The sequence below is a fragment of the Phasianus colchicus genome, chromosome 6 (genome assembly GCF_987193195.1).
Source record: "Phasianus colchicus chromosome 6, bPhaCol1.hap1.1, whole genome shotgun sequence".
Classification (NCBI taxonomy): domain Eukaryota; kingdom Metazoa; phylum Chordata; class Aves; order Galliformes; family Phasianidae; genus Phasianus; species Phasianus colchicus.
Window position 1 is genome coordinate 29,448,343 of NC_143441.1, and position 10,314 is coordinate 29,458,656.

The 10,314-nt window shown below is 37.9% G+C and overlaps 1 long non-coding RNA gene across 2 annotated transcripts in view; it reads left to right on the top strand.

Annotated features, from left to right (window-relative positions):
* LOC116243269 (uncharacterized) overlaps positions 1-8,451 on the top strand; it is a 69,799-nt gene extending 61,348 nt beyond the window's left edge. Inside the window, exons 6-7 of one of the 2 annotated variants that reach the window (XR_016467794.1) lie at positions 8,081-8,286; positions 8,368-8,451. This is a non-coding gene — a long non-coding RNA (uncharacterized LOC116243269). Of the gene's footprint in view, positions 1-8,080 lie in introns of both variants that reach the window. The other variant, XR_016467793.1, reaches the window with a different exon arrangement.
* Positions 8,452-10,314: the final 1,863 nt, after the last annotated feature.

The window sequence follows — 10,314 nt, forward strand, 5'->3', positions numbered from 1 at the left end:
AACAGCATATATGGAAAATAAATATCTAATGAAAGGCCCGATGGTCCTGGACCTGGGCACCTGTTTACATTCTGAGTTAGTGAGTTTCAGTTAACAAGGTTACTACATTCAGATATTTCCAGGCCTAACTCCCCATCATTCAGTAGGAGCTGACAGCCTGGAAAATTCTGAAATCTGTTCTTCGGATGCATAACCTGCTTTTGAAGTGCAACTTCCATATTTTTGGCAGTCACTTGCAGTATCTCTGGGCCTCAGTAACTCATCAGTGGAAGGGACTTTAAGGTGCTTCTCTACTAATCAAGATGATAGGTAAGTACCTTAAAAACCATGAAGATCCTAGGCACTAATAGAAAGCAGTATCAGATCAACTCTGGTTGAATTATTTCTAGTTAGAATCTATTTTATATTTAAAATAATTTTAAGTGTAGAACAGCTCTAGGAAGAATTAGGAATTAAAGCTAGACTGTAATAAGGTCTGGAATTGTCATGAAATGGCCGCCTTAATATTCTGGTTCTTCCCTGAAATGTCCTTTTTTCTTAAGCTATTAAATCAAATTTATAAAAAATAAAGTACCAAATTTATAAAAAACAAGTACCAATATCAAAAAAGAGTGAGCCTGCAGGAGTCTTTTGACATCTGAGTTATTTGCTGGTCACAAGAAATGATGCACGTTGTAGGTTTTAGGAAAACACTCTATTTTTCATCTGCTGATGTGCAGAATCTGCTTCAAGGATAGGAACACTGCAATATTCTACTGCTGTAAACTGTTACTGACCTCTGGCACAAAAAAAAAGATCTTTAATTTTGAATGTTTCTTTCCAAGCTAACACACTTAGATGTGAGTTTGCTTTGTTTTCTAGGTTTTACTAGGAAATAAATGACTTTCAATATTGTATGAATTATTTCATCCCCACCTATATATACTTTGTTTAAAGTAGTTTAAAATAACACTCAACAAAGGATCTTTGGGGGCCATTTTTTTTTTTGGGACTGTTTCACAGTCCCTTAGATAGTTCTGCTTGGAACTTATTCCTGTTGTTCTTCTCAAAAACAACATTTGTTAAAATAATCACATTAATTTTTAATCCCTGAAACCATTTCTTTCAGAGGCTTTTCAAGGTAAAAGAGAATGCTTAATCTGCTGTTTAATCGCCTTCTTTTTGGCCTCTTCTGCAGTCACTCACATGCCAGACACCGTTTTCATTTGCTCCCCAGGCTTTCTAGCGCTGGGTGACCAACATGAGAATGCTGTGAGATGATTCTGGAGCTGAGCTTCAGGCCAGGCACATTGGGAAACTGGGAAACAGTAAAAAGCTGCTAGAATCAAGGGGAACATGGCTTTATCTGGCTGCACTGGTGTATGCCTGGGGTGCCTTCACCCTCTGAGCCTCTTATCTTTACCTGAGGCTTCTTGCTGCCCTCACATGATCTTTGCATGCTTCCTACAGAATTTCTGCCCCAGCAGCACTGAGGGCAAAAAAAGCAGCAGCTTGATAATGCACACTATTTTGTACTGCAAGTAATTCAGACTAAATCATCATTTAGCCTTTGTCTTAAATATTTTTGCCTACTTTTCGCTAGCTTGTCTAGCTCCTGCCTCCTGTTAGCCACTCACTCTCAGCTGGCTGTCCTGACTCTATTTGGGAGACTTTTTGGCTTGCTGTGTGTCCTGAGTCAGTTGTTTGGTTTACAGGGTTTTCCGTATCTGAGCTCAGCTGTGTGGTTTGTTTAGTTGTTGGAGACTGGGGTTGGCCATTTGAATTCCTGGGTCTTGTGTGTCTGAAGCGAACCACTTTGGTTTTGCAAAAATATTCTGCAGTATGACAGCCTCTTGCATAATAATCAGTGTTCAGGAGCGATGACAGGCAGTATCCACAGGAATTGGGTAATCAATGGAAACTCAAGTAATTGGCATGTTAATGGTAAAAAAATTAACTCATTCTAGGAACGTGAATGGCATGAATTCCTAAATGGTATTGTTATTATTATATTTTTCTTTTTTTCAAAAAGGTTGTGATGTCAATATCAATAATTGCCTCTGAGAATATTAGCATAATGGCAATATTAGCAGTGCCTGTGTCCCTCAGGGAAGAAAACAATCTGTCACATGGAAACATAATAGCAAATCAGTTACAGTATAATAAAAACAACATAAACTTAAAGCCTAAAGGCTTATTTGTGTGTTATGATTACTACAAAACCTCTTAATGTATAACTGCTAATCACTTAATCAAGTGTTTCAATTTCAAGCCCTCTTGATGACAGCAAATTAAGACCTTCTGACACTGGAAATTCTATGGGACAGGAGCCTATTTTTGGGAATGGGCACGTGTACTGCGTTGCACTCACACCCAGATCTCTGTGCTTAGAGTATCTCAGTAATTTGAACAGTCCTTAGGACTAGACCATGTAGGCACTCAAGATGAAGGTCTTGTCTTCTAAGGAGTCTCAGTTAGGCTGCATACTACTGTAAGCTATTTGCAATAGAAGGATACACTGCAAAGCATGATATATATGTACCATATCATTTTTCACTGACCAATCACAGCATTTTTTTCCTTTATTTTTTGAAGTTATTGCTCATAATGTATATGTATTCTTAATGTTCCCAAAATGACCTAATTATGAAACTACATGATTTCCCACAGCTTGCCGACAAGAAGGCATCAATAGAAACAAGCAGCTAGATTTATTTTCATGTTGCTTTCTATAAGTTAGAAGTGATTTTAAAGGCCTCTGCTAACTTCTGTTTCTAGCTTTCTGTTGTAGAGGAAACGATGGTTTATTCAGGAGTTCTGCTCCCTTTACTATAAGAGTCCACAGTTACACATAAATTAGTCTGTATATATATGAACTGCACTTGAAAGAGTTGTTCCAAAAATGTCCATATGCTGAAATCTGACAGTCATTCAACCAGTGGAAGCAAAGACATAGCGCTGTCATTCTTCACAGGGGGAACAAAGGGACATGCTAAGTTACTACATCTCTTCTTCGTTGACATTGAACCCTTATTCTGGACAAAGCAATCCAGAGGAAGATAAATAAAAAAAAGGCTTTGATTTTTCAAAATAGTGACTTTGACTTGGCCGGAAAAGAAAAATAAAGCAAGCCAGTACCATGTTACCACATGCCAGGAGACAGCGGTAAGTTTTTATTTTTATAGCACATTCTGGAAAACATCAGGGAAGGAAAAAAGAATCACAGAATCACATAATTATAATCGTCTATATTAGGAATTAAAACACATTTTTATATCATTTCTCTTAGGTCAAATTTTAAACGCTTTTGCACACTTTAGATAATCAACAATATTAAAAATTAAAGAGATGAATGAAAGGAAGAAATGTAAAATTTGTCTGCATTTTGATGGAAGGAAAATACAGTAGTAAATCTGTCTCAGTTTCTGAGCTTATACCTTCAAAAGTGATCTTTGATGTTTCTTTTGGCTGCACTGGGCCTTTGGACACATGGGAATCTGTTCCCATGTGTTTGATTGCAAAGAGTGAGACTTCATGTGGTAGATCTTTGAACGCTCATCACTTTACATTGAAAAGGGTCTGGTCTATTACTCACTACACTGTAATCAGTGCAAGTCTAGAAGATAGGAAAATGGAAGAACAGCATCATTTTTTATCTTCATAGTCAAAATAGCAAGCCCATTAAAATGGCAGCTACATTATATACTTTCTGTTAGTTTACATTTAAAGTTTCTTCTGACTATCTTGGTGGAAATCATGATTCTTTCTTCTCAAGTTATTCTGGTTTCAGCTGGGACAGAGTTGATTTTCTTCACAGTGTCTGGTATGATGCTATGTTTTTGCTTTAGGAGAAAAACAATGTAGATAACATATTGACATTTTAGTTGCTGTAGAGCAGTGCTGCACAGAGCCAAGGACATTTCAGTTTCTCAGCTTCTCATACTCTCCTTGCAGCAAGGGGGTTGGGGGGCACAAGGAGCTAGGAGAGGACAGAACCAGGACAGCTGACCTAAACTGGTCAAAGGGATATTCCATACCATATGGCATCATATGTGGAAAAATTATAAAACAGAGGGGAACTGGGGGGAGGCAGGGGGCACTGATGCTGCTCGAGGTCTGCTTGGGCATTGGTTGATGGGTGATGAGCAGTTTTATTACGTATCACTTGTTTTGTAGATACATACACACACACACACACATAATAATTACAGTTATTTCTCTCTTCCTTTTTTGCCTGAGTAAATAGTTTTTATCTCAACCTACAAGTTCTACTTTTTTTCTGATTCTGTCCTCCATCCCACTGGGAGTGGGGGAATGAGTGAAAGGCTGTGTGGTGTTCAGCTTCTTGCTGGGTTAAACCACAACAGAAGTATATAAAGAGTTCTGTCTTTTAGTGATGCAACCCTGCATGACCTTCAGAGACCACAGCGGACTACATATATGGGTTCTTGTGGTCATGCTGGAGATTATTTTGTCATTGCCTTCAAAATCTTGTGTGTGAAAGCCTAGCTGGCCTCTGCTGTAATATCAGTCCAGCATTTCATAATTCTGAACACTTTCAAAAGATAGGCAACTTGTATACAGAGCAAAAAGCAGTAGCAAAGGCTTCTTGAGGCCACAGAATGGGGACTACAGAGGTACATGGCTATCAATGTCTCATGAAGTGAAATGATGACAGAAGAGCCAATGTGTGCCTCAAATGCATAACATGCCAGTTCCTCATTACTGAACATGGCTGATAATAATTGTCTACTGACAATTTCACAGAATGGTATCACTCAAATATCAATGCAAATAGTATTTTTATGCAGCAAGTGTAAGATACAGATGTAATTCTTACACAGCATGATGTACTTCCAGGCAGAGATATCTGCACATTCTCACCAAGCTAATTCAGATGTCAGAAGCCATATAAAATTTTCCAATTTTGATGCTAGCATTACAACATCCCTATCCCCACAGCATTGCTTAAACCCAAACTGAAAAGAACAAAAACTATGGACAAAGGAACAAACATTCCATGAAAAGATTCTCAGACTGATTTTCAAAGATAAACACAATAAAAAGCAGATCTCTAACAACAATGCAAGCTTGGCATTTTGCCTTATATATAAACAAAAACAATGCATTTTAAAAATCTTGCTGATTAATTATATCACACCTAACCCTGAAGGCCCAATCACCACTGGAGCTACTGCTGTTAATGTAGGACTAATGAGCAAAAGACCAATAGCTGAGAATGGCTGAAGGCCCAGTCTGGAACCCATGGGCTTTAGGAAGAAATGGAACCAAAACTATTGCAAAATTAAAAGCACTTTCAGAGTAATGCAGAAGTTTGAAATTGAATCAAAATTTAAAGAGATAACAAGCTGATAAACCAAGCATCCAAAAGAAGGAAAAATGATGAAGTAATAGAGAAAGACAACATCTCATTTCAAAATGCATGCACAGCAGTTGAGTATTTCCATCTAAGGTAACACAACATTCTCATTACTCAAAAGTAGTCATTATTTCGAATCGTAATGAAATTTACCCACAGCACACAACTTAAAACCCAAACCAAAAACAAAATATCAACAACAATAAAAAACAGCGCACACACACACAAAAATAATAATAAAAATAAAAAATAATTAAAAAAACATCCTGGAAAGAAAAAATCACTGGAGAGAATTTAGCATCTGTTGTCTCCAGCAACATTTTCTAAAATTCAGATTAAAATTGAGAGCTCAACACAGTTTTATTCTGGTAAATGTAACAGCATGAGAGTCTTAGTATTCTTGACAAAAAAAACCCCAACAATTCTTTGCTTTTACTGCAGTCTTTTACTGACTGCATTAATGCAGTAACATTCTGTAGTGGTGTGTTTTTAATGTAATCATGTGCTGTGAAAAAGGCCATCACTTTTTGTAGTTTTAGATTTACTGCCCTTAAGTTCCGCTGTTCTTGCATTTTTGAGGGCAGAAAGTTCCAAACCTGATTTATTCTCTAAAGCAATTCTTTTCTTACAACATAACTACCATCTGCTTAGTGAAGGGAACACCTTCTATTTTTTCAGCTCCCCCTCAGACTCTTTTCCACCTTCTAATAACCGTTGACCTCCTCTTCTGTTTGGCTTCACTTGATCAGTCTCTGAGATTAATGTGATGGAAATAAAATCTGTTATCTGCAGCCAAATACCCACAAATGCAGCTATATCAGAAATCTCCCAGCTGTTTACTGTTGTCATTCCAATTGCATTATATGACCTGCTATATTATTTGCTTTCAGTCTTAATAAACTACTTTGTTGTTTGGTCTTGCTTTGTTTTCTCCCCAGTGGACTTTGATGTTTAGAGTAGGATGCTGACACAATCTAAAGAATCTAGGTGAGATGGAAAGGGGTAAAAGGAGCAAGTATCCTTTTGCAACAATTTTCTGTTTTTTCCTTAGTCTCAGAAAGTGGTATTCACCAGCCTATATGGAGAGAGAATAAATATTCAGGCCACCATTTAAAATACATCCTTCCTCATCAATGGTTCTTGGTTTTTTTTCCTGAAGACCCATAAATTTGAAGGGATTTCCTCCCCATTCCTTTCATATACATGTCCTCTTCCTCCTTGTCATTCTAACTTTAGAAGGAATCTCTACAGATGCCAAGTTCCTGCTAGCCATAATGGGAAACCAATAAAAGAAATTCAGATATAAGTCGAACAAAATTCAGGTATAATACAAATATTCTCAGAATTTTTTTACAGGTTTCAAGGAAAATGATGAAATCTATGACACCTGGATTAATTCAGGCTGGACTGACCAAATCAGTGAGACTCACACTGAATTGAATGTTCTGTCTATAGGATGAAAATGGTTTAAATACTCATTGCTATCTCCACTTTCTGCAATTTACAATAGACAGTTTGTAGCCAAGCAGATGAGATCCTAGATATGCATACAGGTCCATGTACACAAAGCAAATTCAGAGCAGGAGCCCACAGTTACCCCGCTGAATAGGCATGTCTGCGAGTTGCTCCCTGAATCTGTTATGACTATGGTGGCCCATGAGTGAAGAAGGAGAGTAATTACACCACTGGGTCTGCATTCACATAGCAAGGGAGTGACTGCTATCAATACCAGAATATGTAGTGTGGGTGAATAATCGACTTTACTAAATGCTGTAGACTGTATATAGAATTTGGATCAATGGCTTATTTCTCTTAAGTCTTTTCCACTCCAGCAAATATTTCTGTTGAGTTCAGAGGGATTCTCACTTATACAAATCAAGGCCACTAAATCTGCTTCTAGAGAGTGTGATTAATTTTCCTTAACAAAATCTTAGCCTGGGAATCATTAGTAGTATTCTGAATTATAAGCCATTTTTTATGCTGTTTCATACCCTTTGGCAGAAATTGCCTGCTTGAGACCTTAAGGAAAATACACATCGCGAAACTGTCCCAACAAGTAAACATGTTTGTGACCTGAATCTACTTTTGCTTTCTAAAGGCTAGTTTGAGAGTCACAAAACCTCAGACTCCTCCCGGTCCATTCACTGCAATTGTTGTTTGTAGTTGTGGTTGTTTTCCCTCGGACACTCGTTCTCCTTTCCTGCTCTGCGGCCTGTTTTGCACAGTTCGCTCACTCAGGCCACAGAAATAGCTTCCCTTGGAAAACAACATTGGAGATCTGCAGCTTCAAAATGTCACAGCATTACAGAAAAGATGGCAGAAAAACTTTCAGGAGAAAAGGATGAGTTTTCAGAATTCTTCATCTTAAAAACAGGCGCTTTACTAATTGGATACATTGAAGATAGACTGAATTTCTCGGAACTACATGTATTTCTTCGTAATGAATGAGTACCTTTTGTGTTTATTTGCTTTGCATTAATGAGTACCAGAATTTACAGTTAATGGCAAAGACTTCAGGTTAAAATTAGAGCACTGCATTGGTTTACTTCCTGAGAAGTCATGAATATTATACAATTTGTAATTAATTAATTTATAATTAACCATTTACCTCTTTCTGTTCAGCTTGTGGTTTATTCTTGGTTAAGTGCATTCTTTAACAAGAGTAGCATTTACCAACTTCTTTCCATGCATCTATTTACCATCGTTTTGCTCACCTTCTAGCTAATCCAGCAGGAGTGTTGCAGCCTGAGCTGAGTATTTCCTCCGCGCATCAGAAGAAGGCAACTACGTATATTTCACCTGAGAACTGTAAGAATAAATACACTGCAGCACATCTAAACTTCATTTCCCACTAAAGATACATGAAGCACATTTCCATGCAATCTTTTCTTGACTTACTCAGGCCACAGGACTGTGCAAACCTAAAGGTAGGATCTAGATCCTCATTAACCCTAATTTCCAAATTCTGGAGCAGCACCATTCCCACCACAAAACTATTTGTGCTTTAGGGTACTGCTCATCATGAAGAACAGCACAGAGGGTTTTCCAAAGAAAACCATAAAGAAGCAGTGTACCTTTACAGAGCAGTGTTAAACCACAAAGGTTGAAATAAAATCTGTGCTCTATTAGGTTTTGTTGTTCAGTCTGGATTTGCAACTTCAGCATCAGAAGTTATATTTGAATAAATATTTTTATTTTACCCAGTATAGAATTTATACTTTTTTTTCTTTCAAAAATAAGGTTTGTAGACTGTAGATATCCACAATTAATTCTAAATTAAAGAACAGTTACAACAATAAAGCAGGATGCCTGCTGAAGGAAAAGACAGCAAAGAAATTCTTGATTTTCAGTACAAATGCCATTTCTAGTTGGAATGCTTTTTTGCTGTTATGCAATGACTTTTACAACTGTGTCAGAAACCATGTTGCTTCAGAAACTCTGATTCTGTCTTGCCAAAGAAAACGTTTGTATCAGTTCTAACTTTCTGTCATTCTCTAAGGACCAATATACCTATGTGAGGCTTTACTCTGTCTTATCAATGATTGCTACAAGCAATGCCAAGTATCTGTATAGCCTTTTTTTAAAAAAAAAAAACCTCATGCCACTAAAATGACATGGACAAGATGAAAACTTTGGAAAATTTGAAATCTGTAAATTCTTAGTAATGGTTTGCTCAGGGTTAGTAACTAAATTCTTCAAATATTAGCACTAAATGAAGCCAGCAGCTGAGGGCAGTAGGTTCTCTGCATTTCCATGGAATGGAAACTCTTTGCTACTGTTGGCTAACACAGCATTTAATTCCAAACTAACATCTGCTTCCAGAGCACAAGACAGGATAAAATGACTCTGAGTACGAGAGAAACAAGTCTGTGTTGGGAAAAAGTAACAAAGCTTGAGCTAAGAAAGAAGTGACAAGGAATAGGAGTCATTGAAAAAAATGTGAAGGAACTTCTCAAAAGGCTTCAATTACTGGCCTAAGAAGTATACCAGAACAACTGAAGGGGGATGAGGCTGCAAATACTAGGATTAGAAATAAGATAGAGCAAGGAAGGATGTTCAGTGGTAGAGGGAATGAAATACAGACCAAGGAGAAAAAGGCAATCAATAAGAGAAGGAGTTTTATGAGTAGCAGAGGGCAGAGAGCAGCTGAGGAAAGATCAAGACATAAAAAGAAGGAAGATTGGATGATAAGAGACTGAAACAATGCATTATCAGGAGTAGTAAGTGAAAGACCAGTATGGCCCTTTGTATTACTGGGGAGAAAAAAAACCACAAAACATCTAAAGATACAAGCACAAGGACCCTTCAAGAACTGTAACATCTTATTGTGTACAAGGATCTCAAATCATTTTCTGTGCAACAAAATGTGACAGAAATAACAACAGTTGGGAGCCACCAAGCAGCTGGGCAGCAGCACCATTTCCTTCTGCAGGTATTTCTGAACATTTCATTGGCTGTTACACAACCCGCTGCAAAATGGTCTGAGAATCTGGTCAGTGTCCTTAGTCCCTCATGGATCAAGTCCTCTAGAGCAAAGGAATGCCAATTTCTGGCCTTAAGATCTTGGCTGAGCTATGAACTAAGCTCCTCAGCTCACACAGGAATGGGTCAGGCGAGGACATGAGTGACGACATTGCCGAGAACGCTTGTAGAACTGTGCAGCAAGGCTTCTATGGTGCTCCCCATACAGCTTTGGGATCACATTCCCAACTGCTTCAGCATCTTTTCACAGATCTGACTCAGAGAATTTAGGATGTCTCTTTAGGCAGCAATAGAAAGGTTAGCAAATAGACCTGATGAGGCATTTCAGGCTGTTTAAGAGAAGCTGGATGCAAGTTACTTATGTAAAGAGCCAGAGGTGCTGAGCTCTGCAAAACCAGCAAGAGAGTCTGGCATCCTCTTCTGATACATAGCAAGCAGATGACAAGTAATGATTAACAGACTCCAAACATCAA